This window comes from Panthera tigris, chromosome C1, assembly GCF_018350195.1.
Source record: "Panthera tigris isolate Pti1 chromosome C1, P.tigris_Pti1_mat1.1, whole genome shotgun sequence".
NCBI classification, from domain to species: domain Eukaryota; kingdom Metazoa; phylum Chordata; class Mammalia; order Carnivora; family Felidae; genus Panthera; species Panthera tigris.
Genome location: NC_056667.1, coordinates 132,770,388 through 132,795,653, shown reverse-complemented (window position 1 = coordinate 132,795,653; position 25,266 = coordinate 132,770,388). Strand labels below are relative to the sequence as shown.

Below are 25,266 nucleotides of genomic sequence, written 5' to 3'. Positions count from 1 at the left end.
TTGCCATTTTACCCTCACTTTAGCTTTTGAAATTTTGAAAATTGCATTTTGCCAATTTTATTTGGACAGCTACAACTTTAAGGCTAAAACTTTTATTAAAAATGATTGTTTTGGGGATTCTCGGTGGCTCAGTCGGTTAGGTGTCTGACTTTAGCTCAGGTCATGATCTCAAAGTCCGTGGGTTTGAGCCATGCGTTGGGCTCTGTGCTGACAGCTCAGAGCCTGGAGCCTGCTTCCGATTCTGGGTCTCTCTCTGCCCCTCCCCACTCATGCTCTGTCTCTCTCTGCTTTCAAGAATAAATAAAACATTTAAAAATTTTTTAAGTAAAAAAAATGGACTGGTTTCAAGGAATCATGGAATTCAGGATCCTCCAGTCACCCATGGGACTAAGGTTAAATAGTTAAATAAATGACTATTGAATACTCAGTGGTTAATCTTTATACAGCTTCACATTTCATGCCTGAAATGAGCCAATTAAACACATGAGTTCAAAGTTTAGAAGCTGACAAAGCAAATTATAAAGAAAGTGTATAGCGTTTCATTGAGAAAGAAATAAAGTATTACTTAACATATGTGTACAGAGCCACGTTCTTTAAACATATCATTGTTTGAGAAATGAGTGACATCATTGTCACAACTGCATGTTTCATATCAAGGATTATATGAGTTACATGCTGAATTTCACATTAATAAGATCAATGCATTTGCTCCAATGCTATTACCTAATAAAACACCCCACCCCTCTCAAAATAAAAGCAGGAAAGAAAGAAACAAAACAAAACTTTCTTACCTATTAAAAAAAAAGTGTACCAACTCTCCATTCTTAGGAAAATATTTCATAAAATGAAAGGGGAAGAAACCTTGCTCACGAAATAGACGTTTTCACTTCCCCAAATAAATATTTAATATGACTAATGGCACCACAAGACAACTAGAATTACCAGAAAACAGAGGACTTCATGCTTCTTTAAAGATGTGAATTTTTATATGATCTTACCACTTCAACTCAAGTAACTGCAGAAGTACTTTAATTAGTCAAATGTAATTATCTTTTAGTAAATGAATTGCACAGTACTATTGACAACAGTTCTTTTTCACTACATTGGTAAAGATCTCTTTATTTAAGCGAACATTTTAAAGGAGGGGAGGGCATTAGGGGACTGTGTCATTTTTATAAAGATAATTTGGAGAATAAAAAGAGAAGAAAGAGCCTGGCAGAAGAAACCACTAACACAGTGTAGCAAGGATTCTAGCAGAAAGAACTTTCCTTTAGAAAAAAATCACTGACTATATATTTGTGTAGAGTGTATTATCTGTGTCTCTGTGCTTACCAGCTAGGATTCCGATGATGGGATGGATCCACAGCTCCCTGCCTCCTTTAAAAAAAAAGAAAGAAAGAAAGAAAGAAAAGGAAAAAGAAAAACTCTCAAGATTTCCTTGCAGATTTACAGGTCAGAACTCAGGGTGAGAAACTCCGGGCACTTCTGCATAGACAAAAACCTGTGGGGAATTTGTGAGCTAACTTTAGTTCCTCCCCCTTTTTCTAAACTGATAGTAAATCTCCAGTCACTGACAAACACCTAAGCAACAGGCGGCTCTTGCTCTCTCTTTCAAACAGGAGGGGCTTATTTAGGACTTTGTCCTCTAAGCCGCTCTAAACACTAAACTCTAAACACTTCTTTGCCTTCCAACTCCTTAGAACTTTGGGCAAAAAAACTATATCCTATAATGATCCTACTGAGTAAATAGAGTAACCTTGTTGGTGTGTAAGTCATACCAATGAGTTTGCTCTGGAGCTAAATTCCAAAATTCGCATTTCTTCTTGGTTTGGGCTCTGGAATACACTAATAAGGACGGGAGAGAAATTCTTTCCCAAGTCTCAAAATAAAGGAAACTTGGCTTTTGAGGCCACGCCCGGTGATCAAATGCATTGAGTTTCTAGTCTGAAGGTAGAGTTTGACATTTAACAGATTAACATTTTTAGTCACAAGTTTAAAATAGGTCTCAATTCTAGAATATACTTTATTGCCCAATAGGTGCATTAAAACACACACACACACACACACACACACACACACACACAACTTCTAGATTATCAGTTTAGTTAACAAGACAATCAAGAAGAGAGTTTGAAGATAAAGTGGAAATTTAGCCTCAAAATCTTCACAAATGCAAATTCTTCCTTTAAGCCTATGGTCTGTCTATTGATTTACCTCTGTTATCTTTTCATGCTGATCCCTGAGCTTGGGTCTAGTGGGTGAATATACTTTTAGGCATAAAATCAGAGTAAAGAGTTTTAGAGTGAAGACTAAAGCTAGGGACTGGGCCTGAATAATTGAATCCCTTTTGTATGTATGTTGATGCCTTTTTTGAGCACCCACACACAACAGGTAAAACATTATTTGATTCAATCATCTCTGCCATGTGTTCACTATATAACTCAGGACAATTTACCTAATGCGCCCTGAAACTCAGTATCCATCTATCAAATGGACACAAAATTACCTTCTCACGAGATAAGTAAAATACAAAACAATGCATGTGGAAAGCCAGCACACCAAAACACACAAGTCAGCAAATGACACACTTTTTTTTTTCTGAATTAATCAAAAAGTATTGCCCTCCAGTGTCCAAAAGAGGAGGATAAAACACATGAAATGAATTTAATACAAGTAATTGAACAGTGAAAATAAAATATATTTCATTTCATCTCTCCTACCCTTACAATAATCCTATAATGTGTGTACTGTATCCTTACACTATTTAGTTGAAAGAGTAAACCTTTGAATCCAGTCTGGGTATCTCAAAATTTGCATTTTTTTTCCTATTTTGTTTATTTCTTGGGATGTAAGAACTTTGGAAGATTTGACCGGTTTTAATATCCAGGAAGTGAGCCTGGGCTGGAGTCTGTGTCATTTTTGGTAAAGAATCATAATCCTTTAACTACTGACTATGGATATTGAAATAGAAATAGAGCTACAGGTTTATAGGTCAGGACTTACTTTCACATTGCTTCTTCTAAAGTCTTTTGATAGTAGTGTTAGAAACCATCCCATCAAAATATTAATCTGCCCTATAATAAGATCTCCTTCTTTCCCCATAAAGGAAGGTGGTCTTGTCTGAAACAATCTTCTCTCTTGCCAGTAATTTTCTTGCCTCCTTATAAAATCTCCATTTTTTAATGTTTATCTACTTTTTTTTGAGAGAGAGAAAGAGGAAGGGAGAGAGAGAGAGAGCAGAAGCAGGGGAGGGGCAGAGACAAAAGGAGAGAGAATCCCAAGCAGGCTCTGCACTGTCAGCACAGAGTTCAAGGACTCTGGTGAGCATAGAACTCACCAGCCTTGAGATCATGACCTGAGCCAAAGTTGGATACTCAATACACTGAGCTACCCAGGTGCCCCAGCTACATCTTATTTCTTATGTTTTGTAAATCTCTTTTTTAAAGTTTGTTACCTTCTACTAAAATGCAGAAATTCAAAATTTAATCTCACTGGCTTTATTCAATACTTCATAAATTGGGAAGCGCTCAATTTAGCAGATAGAAAGCCGCTCCTAGGAGCTGTACAAAATGAAAGATTTTCATAGAAAGAAGGAAGAGAGAACAAAGATGTTATATTAGACAAAAAAGATAGATTGGTTATGGCAAAGTCACTTTCTTTTAGGGCATGACAGGGGTTTTCAAGTGCATTATCTAATTACTGTTAATCAGGTAATTCCTGATTCCTGGTTTAAGATGTCATTTCTAGGAAAGCCAAAACTATAATTAAGTCTCAGTTTGGTGATGTGGAGCTTAGCATAAGTGACTCCATTATGGGTCTGTTATCTTGTTTTTAATTCTTCATTCACTTAAAAAAAGAAGTATCAAGCGTATTCTTTGCATCAGGCATGATTATATGCCAGGGATATTAATGATGAGGAAAATCTTTATAATATTAACATAAGTCCCTAAAGTTATAAAGGAACTGTGAAATATCAAGCCATGGAGGGAGTGGTGGAAACAGGGACCACTGCAGGATCAGCTCTGGAAGGAAAACAAGGAAGGGATTGAGCTTCTATTTCTTCTTTTTAGAAAAAGGAAGAAGAAACATGCTGCCAGGATAAACTGTTGTTACCAATTCAGTTGTCTATTAATTTCCATATATATCATCTTGCCTACAACATGATAAATCTCTAAAATGTTAAAGACTTGATTATACCTTCCTGAGCACCTTGCCCTTAAAATGGAGCTAAATAAATATGTTAAATTAGTTACTTTTTCCAGAAAAGGTTCAGTTTCTTCTATCAAAATAGATGAAGGGGATATAATGATGATTATTATCCTATTCTTCAGGGCTTATTCACCATGGCTAAGCCAGTGCCAGGGAAATAGTAGACTTCACTGGGTGCTTGCTGTATTATTTACCAAATTAAATTCAGGGCAGCAAATTGTGTCTGCAAGTATCCAAGGCTACACACCCAACTATGACACTCCAGTGTGAAATGTTCCATGAGTAGAAATGGGTAATGAGATTGAACACAGAGCTGCTGCTCAGCAGCTAATTCAGGTCCTACTATTAATAAAAGTGTTCTGTAGAAGTGAAGAAAAACCTCAACCATAGGGACCAGTTGGGGAAGAACTGATAAACTGCAGTCTCAAACTTGGGTGTTGAAGGATAGCAGAATGTGTCACCCAAAAATATGACTGCAGGTGTTCAGAAATTGCCACCACAAAATATGTCTCTGTGGTATATTGATTATCTTGAGCTGGAGGCACTTAAAAAACAGCAAATGGGAGAGAGGCTGTCTCTGATCTCTTATCTGCCTGAAAACGGATCCCCCAAAAGAAGTCAGTTGTTATCAATCCCCTCCCTGGGAGTTTCTTCAACCAGGGAAGATTGACTCTTATCACAGGAGAGGGGACTAGAAGTCCACACCCTGACCAACTTTGTCACTAACTATCATATCTTTTACCTATACTTTTCAGGGCCCTTTCCTAATAAACATTTACTCTCCCTTTAAGAGGCCTACATCTCCCCTCCCCTTCTAATCTAATGGGAGTCACCCATTTTTCCCTGGGTATCTCCCATGTATACATGAGACATTCATGATAATAAACTTGTTTTTCCTCTTGTTAATATTTTATTATAGGGTTACCACCTAAAAACTCAGAAGGGTTGAGGAAGAATTAAAATTTCCTTCCCTACAGTATATAGAAAATCTCTCATTATTCTATTATATAAATTAAACAATTATATATATATATATATGTAATTAAACAGTATATTTATTATATATATATAATTAAACAATTATATAAATTAAACAATTTAGGATCTCAATTGTCACTTCTGTAAAGGGAGAATTAGTCTTGAGTCATTACTGGGACTCTCCTTTTCCACATGTTTTAAGCACAACAAAATACTCTGAGATGAGCCTATTAGCTTCCTTGACTCTCTTCCCTTCTGCCTCTCTTTTCCCCATACCATCACCCTGCACTCCCAAACACTCTTTCCCTCTCTTCTGAGGGTGAACCAATATAACATAAGCTTTCTTAAAAGCCAGGTCAGGATGTTCTCACTAAGCAATTTCTATCCTGAAGCCAAGAAATGCAGAATCTTCTTTATATGGGTAGAGAAAAATATAAATAAAGAACAGTACACACACAAAAAATTCTTTCTCTGCTCTTTCCCTTCCCCTTTCTTTTTCCCCCTCCTCCTCCTTTTCCTATCTTCACTCTCTCCTCTCCCCCTTCCCTTTGTCTTTATTTCCCCTGTCTCCCCTTTCTCATTCCTCCTCTCCTTCTCCTCTCCTCTTCTCTCCCCAGTGTCTCTCCCCTTGCCTCCCTCCTTCTCCTCACCTCTTCTTCCTCCCCCTCCTTTCTCCCCCTTTCTCCTCTTCCTGTGCTTCTGTAGCAAGGAAAGCAAAACAAATTAATGTGCCAGTAAATCACTAGGTTGTATTTAAATAAGCTCTTCTCTCCTTCCTGTGAGGTATATATTCTGGTTATTAGAAAAATTTTCCAGTAATGGACAGGGAGTTTCCTATCCTCTGTACATAGTATTTTCAGTTTTTCTGAGAAACATATAAGAGCTCATTATAAGCAAATATCATTTTGCCAGTTGATGATTAAAATTCATTTAGAAACTAAAATTCCTGTAACCCATTCACTTTTCCCTAAATCAGAATTTCTCCCTCATTATTAAATTCACAGAGATATTTAAGGCAATCTATATGCGGTGTTCTGGCAGGGGAATTTTAATAGTTCTCTTTTATGTGTGTTCAGATGTCAATTTGCCCAAATGTCTGATTGTTTACCTTAAGAACTGGAATTAACAAATTATATTTTTCTCTGTATTTAAGTAATGAGCAGATAAAAGAATCTGAGCTAGATACAAAGGGTTTTCACACAATCCATATATAGTCTTGCTAGTTGAGTTATTTGATATTCTATGTAGCTAATTAATTAGGTCTATTTGCTTTGTTGACATGTGAAATATGTTAATTTTAAAACTTTGAAGATTTATCACTTTATCACATTTTATTGATTTCATTTTTAATTTTTATTTTGAAATAATTTCACTCCTGTAGAAAAGTTGCAAAAATACTACAAAGAATTTTATGTGAGGGTGCCTGGGTGGCTCACTTGGTTGAGTGTCCGACTTTCGCTCAGGTAATGATCTCGTTACTCAAAGGTATAAGCTCTGCATTGGGCTCTCTTCTGACAGGTCAGAGCCTGGATCCTGTTTCGGATTCTGTGTCTCCCTCTCTCTCTCTGCCCCTCCCCTGATGATGCTCTGTCTCTCTCTCAAAAATAAACACTAAAAAAAAAAAAAAAAAAAAAAAAAAAAGGATATTCTTCACCAAGACTTACCAATTTTAGCATTTTGATATATTTGCTTTTTTCTCTCATAAACATAGCCATATACTCCTCAAGACACATCTGTGTGTCCTTTCTTGAACCATTTAAGACTAAGTTGAAATGTCATATTCCCTTATTCCTAAAGCTTCCTAAGTGTGACTTTCAAAGAATGAGGATATTCACTTACATAACCTCACTATAGCTATCAATATCAGGATATCCCATATTAATATAATAGTATTAGCTAATAAAAAAAAACTTTATTCAAATTTTTCCAATTGGTATAATAATGTCCTTTATAGATATCTTCTTTTTAATGCAGCCTCAAATCCAAGATTATGCATTGAATTTAACTGCCTTGTCTACCTTAATCTGAAACATTTTTTAGCCTGTCTTTGTATCTTTTATTCTTTTTCATTTTTTACTTGTGTTTGTGTGGTGAAAACACATAACAGAAAATTTACCGTCTTAATTAATTTTAAGTGTAGAGCTCAGCAGTGTTAAGCATATTCATATTGTTGTTGAACAATTCTCCAAAACTTTTTCATCTTGCAATCTTTAAACTCCATACTACTTGACCAACTCCCCTTTTCCATCTCCCCCAAACACCTGACCACCACTATTCTACTTCCTGTTATGAATCTGACTACTTTAGGTACCTCATAAAAGTTGGATCATATAGTATCCTTTTTTTTGACTGGCTTATTTTACCCAGGATAATGTCCACAAGGTTCATCTATGTTGTAACATGTGACAATTTCCTTTCTTTCTATGGCTGAACAATATTCTATTGTATGTATACATCACATTTTGTTTATCCATTCATCTACTGATGGATATGGGGTTGTATCCACCTTTTGACTTTGTGAATATATTATTATTTTTTTGTGAAGAATGTAGTTTTAATGATGACAAAAGTAGTTTCATTTGTCAAAATATGTTTTGAAAGATACATGTCCAGATTTTAACCATTTTATGTTATATATTGCCCATTCATTGAAAACATTTTTTTTCAAGAAATACAAAAAGTATTGCCCCTGTCCCAGTGGAATTTAGATTCAGTAAGTCTAGAATTTTAGCACTGTCATGTGCATTACTCTTTTTTTTAAATATAATTTATTGTCAAGTTAGCTAACATACAGTGTATACAGTGTGCTCTGGGTTCTGGGGTAGACTCTCAGGATTTATCACTTGCATACAACACATAGTGCTCACTCATCCCAACAAATGCCCTCCTCAATGCCCATCACCCATTTCCCCTCTTCCCCGCCCACCCCCATCAACCCTCAGTTTGTTCTCTTATTGAAGAGCCTCTTATGGTTTGCCTCCCTCTCTGTTTGAAATTATTTTTTCCCCTTTCCTTCCCTCATGGTCTTCTGTTAAGTTTCTCAAGTTCCACATATGAGTGAAAACATGATAACTGCCTTTCTCTGACTGACTTAATTCATTTCGCATAAACCCTCCAGTTCCATCCATGTCGTTGCAAATTGCAGGATTTAATTCTTACTCATTGCCAAGTAGTATTCCATTATATATATAAACCACATATTTATCCATTCATCAGTTGATGGATATTTGGGCTCTTTCCCTAATTTGGCTATTGTTGAAAGTGCTGCTATAAACATTGGGGTACATGTGCCCCTATAGATCAGCACCCCTTTACCTATGGATGAATTCCTAATAGTGCTTGCTATTACTGGATCATAGCATAATTCTATTTTTAATTTTGTGAGGAAACTTCACACTGTTTTCCAGAGTGGTTGTACCAGTTTGAATTCCCACCGAAGTGCAAGAGGGTTCCCATTTCTCCACATTCTCTCCAACATCTGTTGTTTCCTGAGTTGTTAATTTTAGTTTAGTTGTTAATTTTAGTTTAGTTGTTAATTTTAGTTTAGTTTAGTTGTTAATTTTAGCCACTCTGACTGGTGTGAGGTGGGATCTCAGTGTGGTTTTGATTTTATATTTCCCTGATAATGAGTGATGTTGAGCATCTTGTCATATCCGTTAGCCATCTGGATGTCTTCTTGGGAAAAGTGTCTATTCATGTCTTCTGCCCATTTCTTCACTGGATTATTTGTTTTTTGGGTGTTGAGTTTGGTAATTATAGATTTTGGATACTAACCCTTTATCTCATAAGTCATTTGCAAGTATCTTCTCTCATTCTGTGGGTTGCCTTTTAGTTTTGTTGGTTCTTTCCTTTGCAGTGCAGAAGCTTTTTATCTTGATGAGGTCCCAATAATTTATTTTTGCTTTTAATTTCCTTGCCTTTGGAGACATGTCAAGTAAGAAGTTTCTGTGGCTGAGGTCAAAGAGGTGGTTGCCTGTTTTGTCCTCTAGGGTTTTGATGATTTACTTTCTCAAAATTTAGGTCTTTCATCCATTTTGAGTTTATTTTTGTGTGTGGTGTAAGAAAGTGGTCTGGTTCTATTCTTCTGCATGTTACTGTCTAGTTCTTCGACCATCATTTCCTGAAGAGACTTTTTTCCATTGGATACTTTTTCGTGCTTTGTCAAAGATGAATTGGCCATGCATTTGTGGGTCCAATTCTGGGTTCCCTATTCTATTCCATTGGTCTATGTGTCTGTATTTGTGCCAATACCATACTGTTTTGATGATTACAGCTTTGTAGTAGAGGCTAAAGTCCGGGATTGTGATTCTTTCTGCTTTGGTTTTCTTCTTCAACATTACTTTGGCTATTTGGGGTCTTCTGTGGTTCCATACAAATTTTAGGATTATTTGTTTTAGCTTTGGGAAGAATGCCAGTGCAACTTTGAGTAGGATTGCATTGAATATAGATTGCTTTGGGTAGTATTGACATTTTAACAATACTTGTTCTTCCAATCCATGAGCATGGAATGTTTTTCCATTTCTTCGTGTCTTCTTCAATTTCTTTCATAAGTTTTCAATAGTTTTCATCATACAAATCTTTTACATCTTTGGTTAGGTTTATTCCTGGGTATTTTATGGTTCTTTGTGCAACTGTAAATGGGATTGATTTCTTGATTTCTCTTTCTGTTGTTTCATTATTGATGTATAGAAATGCAAACCAATTTCTGTACATTGATTTCATATCCTGTGACTTTGCTAAATTCGTGTATCAGTTCTAGTAGCTTTTTGGTGGAGTCCTTGGGGTTTTCATGTAGAGTATCATGTCATCTGTGAAAAGTGAAAGTTTAACTTCTTTACCAATTTGAATGCCTTTGATTTCCTTTTGTTGTCTGATTGCTAAGGCTAGGACTTCCGACACTGTTAAAAATAGTGGTGAGAGTGGACATCCCTGTCGTGTTCCTGATCTCAGGGGGAAAGCTGTCAGTTTTTCTTCAGTGAGGATGATATTAGCTATGGGCTTTTTCATATATGGCTTTTATGATGTTAAGGCATGTTCCTTCTATCCCAACTTTCTTGAGGGTTTTTATTAAGAAAGCATGCTGTATTTTGTCAAATGCTTTTTCTGCATCTATTGATAGGATCATATGGTTCTTATCCTTTCTTTTATTAATGTGATGTATCACATTGATTGATTTGCAAATATTGAACCAACCCTGCAGCCCAGGAATGAATCCCATTTGATCACGGTGAATAATTCTTTTAATATACTGTTGAATTTAATTTGCTAGTATATTGTTGAAAATGTTTTCATCCCTGTTCATCAGGGATATTGGCCTGTACTTCCTTTTTAGTGGGGCCTTTTTCTGGTTTGGGAATCAAGGTAATGCAGGCTTCATAGAATGAGCCCAGAAGCTTCCTTCCATTTCTATCTTTTGGAACAGCTTGAGAGGGATAGGTGTTAACTATGCTTTAAATGTCTGGTAGAATTCCCCTGGAAGCCATCTGACCAAAGACTCTTAATTGTTGGGAGATTTTTGATAACTGATTCAATTTCTTCACTGGCAATGGGTCTGTTCAAATTTTCTATTTCTTCCTATTTGAGTTTAATAGTGTGTGTATGTCTAGAAACTTGCCCATTTTTTCCAGGTATTGTCCAGTTTGTTGGCATATAATTTTTCATAGTAATCTCTAATAATTGTATTTCTGTGGTGTTGGTTGTGATTTTTCCTTTTTCGTTCGTGATTTAATCTATTTGGGTTCTCTCTATTTTCTTTTTGAGAAGTCTGGCTAGGGGTTTATCAATTTGGTGTATTTAAAAAAAAACAGCTCTTAGATTCATTGACATTTCCACTGTTTATGTTTTTGTTTTTGTTTGATTCCATATTGTTAATTTATACTCTAATCTTTATTATTTCTCTTCTGCTGACTTGGGGTTTCTTTGCTGTTCTGCTTCTAGTTTTGTATTTGGGATTTTTCTAGTTTCTTGAGATAGGCATGGATTGAAATGTATTTTCCTCTTAGGACTGCCTTTGCTGCATCCCAAAGTATTTGGACTGTTTTCATTTCATTTGCTTCCATATATTTTTTAACTTCTTCTTTAATTGCCTGGTTGACCCATTCATTCTTTAGTAGTATGTTCTTTAACCTCCATGTATTTGGAGGCTTTCCAAATTTTTGTGTGTGGCTGATTTCAAGTTTAATAGCATTGTGATCTGAAAATATGCATGGTATAATCTCAATTCTTTTATATTGATTGAGGGCTGTTTTGTGACCCAGCATGTGATCTATCTTGGAGAATGTTCCATGTGCACTCGAGAAGAAGGTGTATTCTGCTGCTTTTGGATGAAAAGTTCTGAATATATCTGTCAAGTCCATCTGATCCAGTGTATCATACAAGGCCTTTGTTTCTTTTGATTTTCTGCCTAGATGATCTGTCCATTACTGTAAGTGGAGTATTAAAGTCCCCTGCAATTACCATGTTCTTATAAATAAAATTACTTATGTTTATGAGTAATTGATTTATACATTTGGCCATTCCAATTTGGGGGCCTAAATATTTACAATTGTTAACTCTTCTTGATGGATAGACCATGTAACTATGATATATTGTCCTTTTTCATCTCTTTTTACAGCCTTTAGTTTAAAATCTAGCTTATCTAAGTATGGCTACTCCAGCTTTTTTTTTTTTTTTTTTTTTTTTTTTTGACTTCTAGTAGCATGATAGATGGTTCTCAGTCCCCTCACTTTCAATCTGAAGGTGTCCTCAGGTCTAAAACAAGTCTCTTGTAGACAGCAGATAGATGGATCTTGGTTGTGTTTTTTTGTTTGTTTGTTTTATCCATTCTGAATCCCTATGTCTTTTGAATGGGGCACTTAATCCATTTACATTCAGAGTTATTATGGAAAGATATGGATTTAGTGTTATTCTGTTATCTGTAGGTTTCATGTTTGTTGTGATGGTCTCTGGTCCTTTGTAGTCTTTGCAGCATTCCATTCAGAGTGTCCCTCCAGATCTCTTGCAGGACTGGTTTAGTGGTCATGAACTCCTTCAGTTTTTGTTTGTCTGGGAAAGCCTTTATCTCTCCTTCTACTCTGAATAACAGCTTTGCTGGATAAAGATTCTTGGTTGCATATTTTTCCTATTCAGTACATTGATTATTTCCTGCCACTCCCTTCTGGCCTTCCAAGTTTCAGTGGACAGGTCTGCTACTGCCCTTATGTGTCTATCCTTGTAGGTTAAGGCCCTTTTTTCCCTAGCTGCTTTCAGAATTCTCTCTTAATCTTTGTATTTTGCCAGTTTCACTATAATATGCCATGGTGAAGACCTATTCTTGTTGAATCTGAAGGGAGTTCTCTGTACCTCCTGGATTTGGATGTATGCTTCCTTCTCCAGATTAGGAAAGTTCTCAGCTATAATTTGTTTGAGTAAACCTGCCACTTTCTCTTCTTCTGGAAGTCCAATGATATGGATATTATTACGTTCCATTGAATCACTTAGTTCTCTAACTCTCCCCTCATGGTCTAGTCTTTTCTAATTTCTCTTTTTCTCAGCTTCATCATTTTCCATAATTTTATGTTCTATTTCACTTATTCTCCCCTCTGCTTCCTCCATCCTTGCTGTCACTGCATCTAGTTTATTTTGCACCTCATTTACAACATTTCTTAATTCATCCTATTACTTAGTTCCTTGATCTTTTTAGCAATAGATTCTCTTCTGTCTTCTATGCTTTATTTAAGCCCAGCTATTAATCTTATGACTATTATTCTAAATTCTTGATCAGATATATTGTTTACTTTTGTTTTGAGCAAAACTAAACTCTAGCTGTTGTTTCTTCCTGGAATTTCTTTTGAGGAGAAATCTTCCATTTCATATTTTTGGCTAATTTTCTGTCCCTTATGTGTTTTAATAACTTGTTATGTGTCTTGCACCTGAGAGCACTACTATACTAATAAGGGGTCATACCCTGTCCAGGACCTGGCCTTCAAGACTATTTTTGGAGTTTGTTGCATCCTTTCTATTTTTGTGACCCTAGTTGCTTTATGTCCCTACTCATGGTGGTGGTTTGGACCTTTTGCCAGGTGCGCTTTGATTTGTTCATTGAAGTAACCTTGGAAACATTTTTAAAAAGGGGGTGGTGTTGGAAGAAGCCTTATCCCATACAAAAAGAGAAATGACAGGGGCAGGGGAAAAGAAAAGAAGAAAAAATCAGACCAGGCAGAGCATCTGAGAAACTATACGGCTTAATCCATAGAGTGAGAGAGAGAGGAAAATAAAGAAGGAGATACAGAAGAGGTATAAAAAGAATAGATTAAAAATGTCTGCTTAAATAAACCAATAACTAGAATAACCAGCATAGAGAAGGGAAGAAATGAGAGGAAGAAAAGAAAAAAGAAAGGAAGAAAGAAAGAAAGAAAGAAAGAAAGAAAGAAAGAAAATATATATATATATATATATATATATATATATATATATATATATACACACATATATATACATACATACATATATATAAGAATTGATCAAAAATCAAGTCCAAAAATGCAAAAATGCTGGACTCATATCTGATGCTGCCTTGGAACCAGTGGCTGCACTGGTCTGGAGGAGAGGCTGTCTGGTTCAGTCAGTGTCAATCTTGCTCTGTTAGCTATGCAGTACCAGGCATGGAGGGGTGTGTTTTGGTATAGGCGGGTCCTGCCTTCACTGTGGGCCTGTTGTCTGTTCCCTGAAGCCCCACCTTGTTGGTGATTGAGAGAAAAATTGCAACACCTCAGTCTCTCCTCCCCAGACCAGGTACCCAAACCATTCTGTTTAGGCCATCCTCACAGTGCCACATAGGCACAAACAGGCTGGTTTGTTCTGCTCCACAATCTCCCATGCTTCTCAGGCACTTGGTTGGGATCCAAACCCTGATATCTTATGGATCCTGCTCCACATGCCCTGGTTCCAGGTAGTGTCACTCCACACCCACTGACAAAGGGCCTCTGGCTGGCCAGTGCCGACAGGGTCTTTTGTCCTTGGAGTGGCTATATGCTTTCTTCCCATATCACTCGAGGGAGGGGACTGCTATCTCCACTAAGCCCCTGAGCTCACTAGGGACCCCCGGCCTGGCTCCCCCTCCTCCTTAGTTGTGCAAACAGCATAGCAGGCCCCAGTCTGGAGAAAGCCCCACAACCCCAGAATGAGTTAGAAATTGATTCTTTTTCCATTTTTTTCCATTCTCCAGTCCATGGTTTTTGTCTTGTCCAAATACAATCCTACACTTCAGCAATCTCTCTTTCTCTCTTTTTTTTTTTTTTTCTGTCCACAGAAGGGAATCCCTCCCCTCCATGCCTGTGCTGCCTATTTTAATCTCTTCCAATTCACAGTCACACACCCATGGTCCGCCACGTTGTCCCCATGGGCCCCTGGAGATGTTTCTATCACTCTATAACCCAGATTCCAAGTCTTCTGGCCTCAATACTGCTGTGTTTGAGGGACGAGAGAACTTCGGGTCCTGCTACTTCTCCACCATGTTGACTCTGATCTTTGCAAATATGTTATTATAAACATGGTGTGCAAATATCTCTTCAAACCCTGTTTTTAATTCTTTTGGTTATACACCCAGGAATGGGTTTGCTGGATCATGTGGTAGTTCTGTTTCTAAATTCTCAAGAAACATCCATTTTAATGTGCATTCTCTAATGATTAGTGATGTTAAACATTTTTCCATATGCATGTTGGTTGTTTTTGTAATTTAAAACACTAATATTTCTGGAGCACCTCGGTGGCTCAGTTGGTTAAGTGTCTGACTCTTGATTTTGACTCAGATTATGATATCATTGTTCGTGAGACTGAGCCCTGCATCAGGTTCTGCACTGACAGCGCAGAGCCTGCTTGCAATTCTCTGTTTCCCTCTCTCTCTGCTATCCCCTGTGTGCTCTCTCTCTCTGTCTCAACAAGAAATAAATAAATGTTAAAAAAAACTTATATTTTTGAAGTGCACAAAATAGTTATGTTATAGAATATTCCTCATTTTAAGATTATCTGATATTTCCACATGATTTGACTTACGTTCTGAATTTTTGGCAAGAATGCTCCATTAGTGACATTATGACTTTCTAAGTGAATCTCTTTAGGAAGCACACGATGTCAGTTTTTCCCATTGTTGGGAATGATAATTTTTGTGTTCCAATTGTCCCACATTAGCTAGTGGGAGCGCTTTCAACCTGGTTCCTATGTCTTTTTGACATGTCACCATCATGTTATTTTTGAACATTTGCTTACTTTTTAACACAAGATGTTCCAGGCTAATCCTGGATTTTTCTAGCATCAGCACTGTAATCAGCCATTCCTCCAAAAAGCTTTGGTTCTTTTTAGAGGGGACAATTTAGAACACAAATCTGGTCTCTAGATAAGACTATTGCTACCAGGTATCAATGCCTCCAGTCACATAGTACTGAAAGTTATTTAGATTAGTTCCAGCTTTATCCCATTCAGGGTGGTTTTATTATATTATTAAAATACAGTTCAGTTTATTGTTTTGGTTTATATTTAATTTTAGGATTTTCCCAATTCTTATTGATTTAATTTTAATTTTTAATAAAGCTTAAAATATTATTTTTAACATTTTAATATTTAATATTAATCTCACAATTAAAACTAAAACAGTATTTTAATATTTAAAATATATGAATATATACACATAAATATATTTACATGCACAAATGCATATATAATAAATAAACGTGTATATGTTTATATATATAAATATATGTAAGTACATACATATACATGTAAATATTCAACACAAGAGAATACTTTATTCCTTAAATATGGATAAATATATTTACATGCATAAATGTGTATATAATAAACATGTGTATATGTTTATATATATAAATGTATGTATTTAAGTACATACATATACATGTAAACATTCAACACAAGAGAATGATAATACCTTATTCCTTAAATATGGAGTGTTCTACCCATTTTTTTAAAGGACAGATACTCTAAGTCTTTCAACTGGACCCTATCATTTCCCTCTGGATGGGCAGGAAAACTATTTAGTAACTGGAAAATAATTTAGCATCTTTAAGAGAAGAAGGCAAAATTTTTTGTCCCCTTAATACTTTGAGCATAAGGGAAAAAGGTCAAACAAACACTTCAAACTTACTCTTAAACAGTTCATTCTTTAAAGTTCACATAGCTAAGTTGAGATGGAACAGACAGAAAGCAAAATTTGTTTATCATTTTAAAATGGAATCTATGTTAAGATTCTTACAGATGGAAAGTGGTGGGTAAGTAGGAAAAACAGTGAGAGAGACAAAGTCTGGTGATTGTTTCTGGTACTGTCCTACACTGTAAACATTTTCCAACTAAAATTCCAACCAAAAGTCTTTTGTCCACATTACACTTCTATAAATAAATAAATAAATAAATAAATAAATAAATAAATAAATTTGTAGAAGAACTCAGGATAGAGGTGATAAGTATATCCTCCTTACCCCACCACACTCACACATACATACCCTTGGAGAAAGGATGGATCTCTTCAGATATCACTGACATTTAAAGGAACATGGTCAAATCAACTGGCACTTGGTGACTTTTCAGGATCATCAGATGCACACTTTAACCCCACTGCTTCAGGCTGTTAATGAATTTCACTCTTGTAGAACTCCAACTTGACTTTCTGCTTTGGTGTGAATTGGGGAGGGGTAAAAAAAAGCAGAAGCATGGATTTTACTTTATATATATTCTACCTCAAAACATGATTCTGCATTGAGAAATCATAGAAAATATATTCAGACATTAGCTTTTGGAAAATTCTGCAGAATTGTGCTACTCTTTGCCTTGGGTACAAGAGATGTTAAAATCAACTTTTTGCTCTACCTTTCGTTGTCCTTGTGGTACCTTTGGTTTACATCATTGGGTTCTAACTTCTTTCTGTATTTACTGTACAATAATTTATCCACTGCATCAATGAATTTACTTATTTATTTTTCAATCTATATGTGGCCTATTGCATTTTAATATATATTATAAATTCCTCCCCCTGCTTAATTAGTAATGGATAAACAAACAAACAAACAAATAAACATATACAATTCCGATTCTTGCTCCCATACAAATTCTTCATCTCTCAACTCTGGCCCTTATATGCTGTTCTGTAATCTACTTACTGCTTACCTGTTGACTCCATATTGTATTCTCCAGAACATTTGTTTAAAATATTCACCCTCATGACCCTTCATTGTAGGAAGCTTTTGAAAAGTCAGATCTCCATACCCTTCACTGTGTTGATCAAAGCCTCTGCAAATTATTTTGCATGATGAGAGGGCTTTATGGTCTGGATGTTTGTTGTGGCATCCAAGCCAGCCAGGGAGTAGTTTGTAGAGTAGCTATGTCTCTTATCCAGTTTACAGAAGACCTACTTTCAACAGAAGAGTATATATATTGTCTGAGTTCTAACTTTCAATTATCTGACCCAGAACAAAGATAATTTCTTGTAATTATTCACTCCTTATGAGACCCCTGTATCTTTATCGTGCTTGCAAGAATGGACTTTTGCACTCACTGCCCTGACACAGGATGGATACAATACTGGGTTAATGTTTTTCTTTCTTTCTTTCTTTCTTTCTTTCTTTCTTTCTTTCTTTCTTTCTTCCCTTTGTTAAATGTTTATTTACTTATTTATTTTTGGAGAGAGAGAGCGCATACACAAGCGGGGGAGGGGCAGAGAGAGAAGGGGACAGGGATCCAAAGCAAGTTCTGTGCTAACAGCAAATAGTCCAATACGGGGCTCAAACTCACTAACCACGAGATCATGACCTGAGCCAAAGTTGGATGCTTAACCAACTGAGTCATCTAGGTGCCCCAGGTTAGTGTTTTTCTAACACCAACAGATAGTTAAGTAAGAGGCCCTAAAATTTAAATAAAAAGACACTAATACAGAACAAAAATCATCACCAGGAAGAAAAATGCAGAAAGAATTATTTCCTTTGATCCGTGTGACTCTTTATGAAAATCACAGAATCATCATCCTATTGGTGCTTTACAGAAAGCATGAAGCCCTCACTTTGAACAAATACTGTGTATTCATTCCTTCCATCCCACTTCCACTATCACTGCCTGTCATGATTTACAAAGGGCTTTTTATAATTTGGTCTGTGTCTACCTGGGATTTTCATTTTAGCCCTTTTTCTCCACAGCTGTTTTACGCTAGTTATGCTAAACTGACTCAGAGAATCTGACACCCCAGTTCTCATCTACCTCTGTATTTTCCCTTATATAGTTACTTTTCTTCTTTTCTCTTTTGATTGAACTTTTCCAAATTTCAACCTAGGCTTTCATCTTAACTCTGTGGCCTTCCTTTATACTCCAGTAAGACTTTATTGTCTACTTTAAATGCTTCCCATGATATTTTATTTAACTGACTGATTATGTTCCAAGAGAGTTTAACATGTTCTGTAACTCAGAAGCATGACTAAGGTAGCCAGGAGGTGTAGGGGATTTATCTGCTCAGTGCGGTCCAATCCTCTTAGTTGCTATTGAAGAAATAAATCAGTGTGGCTTAGAGTGCAGATCCAGGAGACAGATTTTTGTGTTGTGAGATGATTTATCTAATTCTATTGTGTGTAAAGCCAATTGTTGTTGCACTTTCCTCCACACTACCATAATGGCTGTGACTTCTTATAACTTCTTATGTTTCCTTCCAATATTTAGAGTGCAATGGAGTTTAGAGGTTGCTCCTCAGTCTATTCAGTTGTCCAGAATTATTGCTCGGATAAGATAATCTTTATTGTGTCCCATAGGACTGGACACCTGCCTCAGAAGACCTCCTTCCAGGGTTACATGAGCTATGAGTGTACTCTCTGCACTGAGACTTCTTAGGTCTGAAACATTACTATATTCAGCAGCTATTCTTCATAAGTTCCCGTTTGGAATTATAGCTATTACCTGTTTTATTAAAGAGAAAATTTTCTTCTCCATTTACTAAGAAGTTTTCTCTTGACCTCAAAGAAAAGAGGAGAGTAGTAGTGGCTTTAATTTGCCTCTTTAACTGCAAGCTACCCTTAAGACTTACTTCTACTTCTACTGAATTAATCAACCTCTTCAGAGGCAAAGTTCTAATAATTTGCCAATTAGGAAAATACAAACTTCCTTCTCTGCTGACAGCCTCTACATTGACTACTCTTATGTCACAGACTCTGGGTCTGGAGTTCTCTCTTGTCCAGCAAGAGAGTGGATGCAGGATTTAAAATGCAAGAAAGGCTAATGTCTGGGAGGAGACAAGAGCCCCAAATAAGGGTCCTTGCTCCGTTGTTATTAGGATCACAAGGCTTACAAGCTTGATGGGCTTGCACAAACAGACAATGAAACCATGACTTTTAACTCACGGGCGTGAGAGAAAGCAGGGTTTGAAGATATGAGGTTAGGGGTTTGGGTCAATACAAAACAAAGTCCTGGTGTCAAAGTCCTGGTGCAGGGCAGATGACTGTTTACAGCAGACATGAGGCCCCACCTCTGTTTACCTGTTTAGGGTTTACTCTGTTTAGGGTCAACAAGGCATCTTTCTTTTGCTAATTAGCTCCACTCTGGGCAACTTCGCGCTTCTTTGGTCTAAAGTCCTGTTGCCTTGTTTACCTATTTTAGTTTCCTTCCTGTGAAAGCAGTTTTCTGCTATTTTACTAAGTTGGGGGGTGTTTCCACCCTGAACACCTAACCTTGTTTACCTAATTTTTGATGCTTTCATCCTGAGGCTTTTCTATTCCTATATCTTTGTCCTATACTGGGGGCCTTTGCCCTGTTTACCTAATCTTATTTACCTAATCTTGTTTACCCAAACTTGGGTGTGTTCATCCTATTGCTTTCTAATTCTTTATTGTTAACCCATCAGTGCAAGCTCAGGGATTTCCTAAGCTATTCCCCACAGTTCCCCCAAGTTATGTTGATATGTGGATTTACATAAATTTCACCATGGCTAACAGTACCGGTGAAGAAGGGAAGGCTTACCTTCCATGGATTAACAAGCCAAGGTCCTTTAATTTCCCTTTATGTACAGAAATTATAGGGCCAGACAAGTCTCCGTCTTTCCAAAAAAAATATTCTCCCTACTAGACTGGTCAAAGGATATGGTCTATGTTATTTTGTTTCAAGATGTCCTCCAGGACCTTTGTCAATAATAGCCCAATTGTCCCAGTGAATATTATGCACTGTCTCTCCATAACAGGTTGTCCAAGGAATATTATTCCAGGGGTGGTTTGAATATTTGAGACTAGAGTAAACTGTAACGTTAGGAGTGTGAGATATATGGGTTTTTGTTTGTTTGTTTGTTTTGTTTTGTTTTTTTAAAGTGTATCAAAGCTTGTGGCCAAGAAAAAGGTAAAATTGTCTGGCCTTGTAGATGCTTTGGTCTGTAGACACAAAAAGTCAGCTGATGTTTAGTTTGAGACCAGCAGATAAATTGTTATGTTTGGTAACACACATAAGAAGTGCTGAAGTAAGCCACCTTTGAGATCTTGGCATATAAAGCCAATTCTTTTGTTCAGTTTGGAAGGGTGGGTTAAGATTGGCTCCTCCCCCTAACTCTGTCATTATTGCTAATAGGAATATCCCAGGCTAGGAGTGTTAAGCTATCAAATATAGGTGGGTTAAAGATATGAGCCCAATATGAATATTGAGCTTGACCTGGACAAATGAGGGCAAGGAGAAGAATCAGGGTTACATATATCAAATTCCAATTAATGATGGAGATCATGGCCATCAGATGCGAATTAGAGGTATATGCAATATCATTGTGCTGTAAGAGGATGCTGGCCTGGTTAGACAGTGGTTTAAGGCTTCCCCATGTTACATCAGGGGAAAAGACCTGCGTTTGTAGAGTGGCTTCAGGATGAGGAGTCAATGAAAAGGCTTTCTCCATCTGGAAAAAGGGGGGTGGTGGCTGCTCAATCAGAGCCATTCTCTGGAAGTTCTGGTTCATTGGAAGATATCCTGGGTTTCTCCATCATGCCATGGTATGGCTTCACCAACCAAGAGGGAATCCACAGAGGTCCAGAATCTGAAAGAACACAAGCATATCCTTGACCCCAGGTGAGAAGTTTAGTGGGCACGGTCCATGTGGGCCCCCTTCGGTGGTTTTTTATCTGATTTTGAAGAATGTCACTCAGTTGCAGTTAGTCCTTGAGGAATAATATTTTAAAAGTTAAGAGTAATCATGGCACAATCAAGAAGGAGCCGAGGTTGTGCAGACAGCCAGGGGTATCTCCCCCTTTTTGTTTTTTTTTTTTAACATGTTTTTGAGCATATTATGTGCTCATTTGACAATTGCTTGGCCTTGTGGATTATAAGGAATGGGTAATTCCAACCAAGGCTTGAGCAAAACAACTTAAAAGGGTGTGTGGTCTTATTGTTTTACCTTTCTTGTTAAAACTTTATTTATTTACTTATTTATTTATTTATTTATTTATTTCCTTTAATAAAAATGTATTCTCATTTTTTATATCTTTCTTACATATCTCTCTCTTTTTTTTTTTTATATACAGAGTTACTTATTTCCATTAGCCTTACTGGCTACATTTAGCAGAATTTTAACTCTTAGAAAGCTCAGTCTCCAGTGAAAAGTAGTAGCCAATTGTGAACTGTCTGTTACGTCAGAAAGTTTCTAGGGGGCAGACTTATGAATCCATTAAGGATAAAGCTTTTTTTTTTTTAATGGATTTAAGTATCCCTCGGTTTTTTTGCCATAGAAGTCAGAAACATAAACCTATGTTTAGTAAACAATGCTTCAGCATTCCATTTGATTTGGAAGAGGCCTACATGTCCAATGAACTTAATCTAATTTATCATTTAAGCAAAATGTTCAAGTTTTAGGTTACCAAAGACCCTGAAAGCTATTTTGACAATTACCCATGAAAACTATGAGACAGACAAAGTTAAGCATTACTTTAAGTCATCCTTTTGCGAACAAATTGGAACAGGTAAACCTGAGTAGAATAGTTTTATTATTCAATTTTGATAATTTAAAAAACATGTCTATCTTAATTACATTTTTTCTGTGTGCCCTTAAAAGTTTACCACAGTCAATGTTTTCCCCTGGAACCAGTGAGGAAATCTGAAGTGGGTGGTGTAAGTCTAAGGGGATGTTTTTGCCTTTTGACAGCGTGGGGAGGAGGAGCTGATGCTGCCTGAGGCGTTGAAGAGCCAGAGGTGCAGACTGCACCCCAGGTGGTGCAGAAACAGGAGGAGGGGGAAGGGAAGGCAGAAAAGGTGAGGTATCACCAAGAGGCCTCAAGGCAGATAAAGGCGCAGAGGGCAGAGGAAGAGTTCTCATAGTCCTAAAGCATGTCAACTCAGATAGATGAGCAGATACAGATTTTTGTTTTTCTTTTGTTTTGTTTTGTTTTCCACTAGTGGAATTAGGCAGCCCATGTCGGGGCCAGAGAAGACAGAGAAGATTTTGTTTGATCCCCAAAACAAAAGGAGTTTCAGCAGCTGCTTGGGAATATTCCTTAAAATCTTCATCCCGAGGTAGACTAGCCAGAGACAATTGGCTGTAATCATCATAGTTATTAATCCAGAAAATGAGTGAGGGAGAAGCCCCCACATATAGCTAGAGTCACCAGAGTGTATTGGGAGAAACAGTCAGAGAAAGAGTTAAGAGTCCCCTATATTAGTGATGCGCTGTATAAAATACATCACACCAGTTTAGTGCATTATTTTACTGACAGTGATTGGAAGCTGGGTTTGCTGCCTTGGTTGGGAATATTGCCCTGTGCCAGATAGTTGTTCAAAAGACACTGGAATAGCAGCATCCAAGTTTTGCACATCATGAGTTGCACAAGCATTATGAAACTCTTGGGCACAGAAAGCATATTGGGCTGAGGTTGTTGGGAAAATGAATAAAGTTTTACACCATAAGATGGCTGACGGGACTAAAACAAGCTCTGGTCTCTGGCTTAGAAACCCCTCTTTTGGGTTTTTCTTGCCTTGTTTGCCACGCAGAACCCCCGCCCCCCCCCCCACACACACACAAATATGAAGGTGGACAACTATAAATTACCCTTCCCGCTTTCATTCGGCGCTCAGATCTTTGGAGAAATGGTCTCCTCTGAGACTGCCGATGTTAAATAAATCTCCGATCCACCAAGATCTCCGAGTGCCGCTTGGTTTTTCTGCCAGCGTTCCAGCCTGGTTCTGTAACATATTTGGTTCCCTGACTGGGAAACCCAACCACACTGGCCCATTGTTGCCACCAGTTTGGGAGAATGGTGAGGCGGTGAAGGAACGAGGGATCACAAGGGAGAAGGTGCGCCCTGCCTGAATTTTGGCAGTCTTCTACTCAGTCACCTCAGGCTGGCCCCGCTCCACCGTTCCTGCCAGACTGAGGAGACTTGGCAGGTGAGGACCTGGACCTGATGTCAGAACCGGTAAGGCTGGGGCCCAATCTAATTAGGCCCACTTGCAAGAGCGGAAGGGGGACCTGATCACTCCCTGAGACTTCAGAAGTCTCACAGGTAGGAATTCTATGGGAGGGAATGTAATTACCTCTGGTGTGTATGTGAATGTGAATGTGCAACTCTGTCTAGCTTGCCTGCTGAGTTCGATTCTGTGGCTCCACAGGCGGGTGCCCTTGGGGTCCCCAGGGGCCCACAGAGTCTGAATGGTCCCATCTGGGATTCCATGATGGATGATGTGTGGTCTGTGGTGGCATCAAGTGGTTTCTGATCATGGCTCGCAGGGCTGAGACCGCTGTGGCTGAGTGTCACTTGGGTTCCTTCAGGACATGGCCAGTCAGGCATCTGGCTGGTCTACTCATTGGAGGGGGTGCCCCTGTCCCTCTGTCAGTCTTTGCAACTTCGCCTCATGGGAGCATTGTGGGGTCGGGATGGAGCAAGGAGGGGGTTTTTGGGAGACTGTGGAATTGGGATAGCCCCTGGCACGTTGGGGACCCTATGTGAGTTGGAATGGCCCACTTTTGGTGTGTGGGGGCCTTCTGGGGGAACCTTGGATGTCCCAGTGGTCCACTGCATCTGGCATATTGTCTCCAGAGACTCAGGTCACACTGACCAATTCCCATGCATCGACTCCTGGCTTGAAATTGCCCCAAATCCTCTGCCTTGGGTGCAATTCATCCATAGTAAGCAGAGCCAGGCAAAGGTTTTAGCCACTTTATCCAGAAACTCACCCAGGGGACCAAAGAAGCAACCCAGTGCTCCCCTAGTGTTCCACCTCCTCATGACTCATTAGGCTCCCTCCCCACTCCTCTGAGCTTGAAACTCCTCCCCCGTGTGCTGCCCATTTCTCCTCCCCTTCCAGGCCCAGAGAACCCTCCCCCACAAGGACCAATGGCCAGATTGCACCCTTGGCCAGGCACAGGCACCCTTGGCCAGGCACAGGTGCTCTCCAGATGCTGGTCCACATGTCCCGATACCAAGAGGCTCTCCTCCTGGGGACCAGAATAGGGGGCTGAGAAGGCCATAAATATGCCCAGCAGCAAGGGGATCCCCCCCTCTCAGGGATTATTATAAGAGACTATGTGAGGCTTACACCCTGTACACTCCAGAGGCACGACAAAAGGACAGGGAACGTCTAGCCACCAAGATGGGGGAGGCCCAGAACCTCCTTAGCAAGGGGTCAATGAACCTACTGTAAGGAGAAAGGACATTAAAAAGAATAAGTGTTCCAACCAGGGAAAGTCCCAAAACCCAGCTGATATCAGGAGGAACCTCAAGAAGGGGACCTTAATAGTCTAGCCAAGATAGAATCAGACTAAAAGGGCACTGACTCTCAGGACACTGACTCTCTCTCCCTGTTCCTCTGCCAACAGATGTGAGGGATTATCCCTCATTTCCCAGGTTAACAGCTATAATTGGAGGCAACTGTGGTTAGTCTACCTTGGGACAGGGACTTTAAGGAATATTCCCAAGCAGTTGCTGCTTCTGCCTTCCCGTCCCCCTCATGTTTCTGTACCAACTTGGGTGTGGTCATATACCATCTTCAGTGTCTCAGGCACCATTGGTTCTTCCTCCCGCCCTCCAAGTCAAGAAGCAAAGTGCACACCCCCTTGGACCACCCATTTCAGATATCTCCACTGGTGCCCCAAATGAAAAT

General features: G+C 38.3%; 1 protein-coding gene across 1 annotated transcript in view; it reads right to left on the bottom strand.

The window, feature by feature from the left end:
- The window catches only part of KYNU (kynureninase), a 111,532-nt gene extending 110,068 nt beyond the window's left edge, over nucleotides 1-1,464 (bottom strand). The window contains exon 1 of the mRNA XM_007086408.3: nucleotides 1,333-1,464. The gene's annotated coding sequence lies outside the window, so the exon portion shown is untranslated. The remainder of the gene's footprint in view (nucleotides 1-1,332) is intronic.
- Between the last annotated feature and the right edge of the window lie 23,802 nt (nucleotides 1,465-25,266).